General features: G+C 43.6%; 1 non-coding gene across 1 annotated transcript; it reads left to right on the forward strand.

Moving 5' to 3' along the window:
- The first annotated feature begins 964 nt into the window (after positions 1-964).
- On the forward strand, positions 965-1,083 carry LOC145408886 (5S ribosomal RNA). Its single transcript, XR_013899008.1, has one exon. It is a non-coding gene; the product is annotated as a 5S ribosomal RNA (ribosomal RNA).
- The last annotated feature ends 1,951 nt before the right edge of the window (positions 1,084-3,034 follow it).

Below are 3,034 nucleotides of genomic sequence, written 5' to 3' on the forward strand. Positions count from 1 at the left end.
AATTTCCTTCTTGGTGGATTGCAAGGGAATCGGTAGTCACATAGAGGGTCCATCACTGTTATTGCACCCAAATGCAGCACAATCAAACCGTTAATAAGGGCAAAAAAGCCACAGTAAAGGAATACATCACCACCCATTTCGCGGCTACAAACAGTTTGGTTTGTCAAAATTATATTTTGGCGATTATCTCGGTGTTTACCTGTACCCTGAAGTAAAATCCATATGTAGAGGTGAAGAATAAAACTGAAATTTTCAGCAGCTCAAATTAATCAGATGTACTACAATTATTGCAACATTTTAGTGAGCAACCAGTCATGTATCACAGCAGGTGACGAGATGTATGTTTAGACGCGTCTGCAGTCAGTCAGCACCCGGGCTGTGAGCCGTTTGAACCAAAATGCCGCCATGTCAGCCGACCAATCAGCGAACAGCTGAATATATTGGCTGTCCAGTCTCTCTTTCTACAGGGTCTCTACCCCGGAGGGGCCAGGGTCGGGTATTGTTTTCACTCGGTTTGTCTGTTTGTTTGTTTGTTTGTTTGTCTGTCTGTTAACAACTTTACGCGATAACTAATGGTGCGATTTTGACGAAATTACAGGGATGATGAGCTATGACCTTCTGGTCACCTGATCAAATTTTGGGCCAAACTGGGTCTAGGCCCAGGTTGTAGGCCCAACAAATGTAAAAGAAAGAAAAGGTAAAAAATTCGTTTTTGTTTGCCATAATTCATTTCAAATTCGTCATATCGACATGAAACCAAAACCAAAAGGTGCATCTTTGAAATCAGCATCGTATAACATGCCTCATTACGTCAGGGGGTCTCCTCCCTGTTACTGGTAGGGGGGTCACTGTCAGGTGGGTCGGGCCTAAAATTTTAAATGGGCATAAAATCGTCAGTTTTCACCCGTTTTATTCATAATTTGATATGTAACATCTTTGACTAGATATCCTGTTGTGTTTATACGTCAACGGCCATGCCACGTTGAGTACACCGCTTCCCGTCCGATCAGCGAAGTTAAGCAACGTTGGGTCTGGTTAGTACTTGGATAGGTGACCGCCTGGGAACACCAGATGCTGTTGGCATCCCTATGAGTCAAGTGGGGTTGGTGGAGGATTAGTGCCCCTCCCTGTAAAACAATTAACTCTAAGCCTTTGGCCACCCCATTTGGGATACATGGCGTCTGGCAATGAATGAATGAATCTACAGTTTATACGTCAGCACTAAAATGACTGCCGGGGACAGGTTTGCTGTGCCTTGGCACCGCTTCTTGTTTGTCTCTGATCTGGTCGTTTGGCAAGAAAACTGCGGTATATATCAAGAAGTATTATAGAGTGGGTTGACCACACCCCAGTTATTAAAGTTTGAATACCAATAAACTGTTTTTCGTTCCTGGTTTGTACATGTATCTGCTCGGTCATTTTTAATTATATAACTTAGCACATCACAGGATGCATGTGCCAGTTGCTCGTCACATTCACAGTTGACAGCTTCATATCTCTTTCGCACTCATATATTTGTTTATTTGACTTACTGATGCTTAGATATATGAAGCAAACAATAAAAAAGATATCAGTTCATCTGTAAACAGAAAGAATGCAAATTGGTTCGTGTTTCATAACAAAATGAAAATTAACAAATAATGAAGAGATTATGAACGTGTATATGTTGGTTTGATGTTTGTGGCTGTGGAGTGTTGCTGTACGACCACGTTGTGGTGTTTGTGATAACGAACAAGCATGTGCTGATTTTATATTTAATACAATGAGTTGATAATGTTTCATGACCATTTGGTAATGTTTATGGTTATGCCCATATTTTTGTGTTTATTGTCATGGCTGTGTCGTGGTGTGTTTGGCTATGTAGTATTGCTGATTATGTAGTACTGTTGGTGACTATGTTGCGGAGTTAATTGCCATTAGGGAGCGTTCATGGCCCTGTAGTGGTGTTTATGACCATATAGTAGTGTTTATTGCCATGTTGTAAACTTGTGGTGGTGTCAATGGCCAGGAGGTGAGGCTTACGATAATGTGGTGGTGTTCATGGCCATGTATTGGTGTTTATGGCCATGTGGTGGTGCTTGTTGCCATGACAATGATATAGTAAAGTGGTGTTTTTTATGATCCAGCAATGATCACAAATATCTCTCTGAGGGCACATCTTCCTTGTTGCTGCTTCTTAAGATTAAAAAAAGGGACTATTATTTGGTGATCCACATGTGGTCCTTTCTGGCATTCGCTCATGCATTCAAAATCAGCAGCAAACCATCAATATCAAATAATTTAATGTCCTGCGTACTATAGAGTCGTTTCTGTGTAATTGTTTTAGTCATAAAATAATAGCAAAACTGCATTTTTATTTCTCTTGTGAACGAGGTAGCTGCAGGAAAGGGACACCTTCAGGTGTCGGCACCAATCCTGGCCGCTTCAGTGCCTGGTTATATAAACGTTCCTCAGTTATACCATGTCAACCAAAGCTCCACTTCCGCCATCTGGTACGCCAGTGCAACAAAATACAAACAAATACCGCTACCCACACATACACCCAACAGACCTCTCACCTACATACACCGCCTCCGCCTCGGCTACTTATCACGAGATCAAATGATCAGCAACATCAGGAACGCAACCTGCGGCTACTGCGAAACAGACGCCCCCTTCCCACTTTTACACTACATAATTAAATGCAGAGCGACAACCACCATCAGAGGTGGCGCCGCTTACCCAGATCCCGATATAACACCCACCTCTCCTCTCGCCACACCTGTTCAAACACTAAGCAACATAGCCACATCCATCGTCCACAACGCCACATCCAACACCCCGCATCTTTTACTCAACCTAGTTAAGTCATAACCCCCTCCGATGTAACTACTAAACGAACATTACAGCACTGGGCTACGAGGTGGCCCAGCCCCCCCCCCTTCTCTAACAGGGGGGGAAATCAATTACTACTACTCCCCTTCCCCCCCCCCCACTCGCAGCCAACCTCTCACCGTGTAGACACCTCCACCCCAGTCTGCGGCGGGACCAGCTC

This window comes from Coenobita brevimanus, chromosome 8 (assembly GCF_032717465.1).
Source record: "Coenobita brevimanus isolate Jiangsu-jjx chromosome 8, ASM3271746v2, whole genome shotgun sequence".
In the NCBI taxonomy this organism is placed as follows: Eukaryota; Metazoa; Arthropoda; class Malacostraca; order Decapoda; family Coenobitidae; genus Coenobita; species Coenobita brevimanus.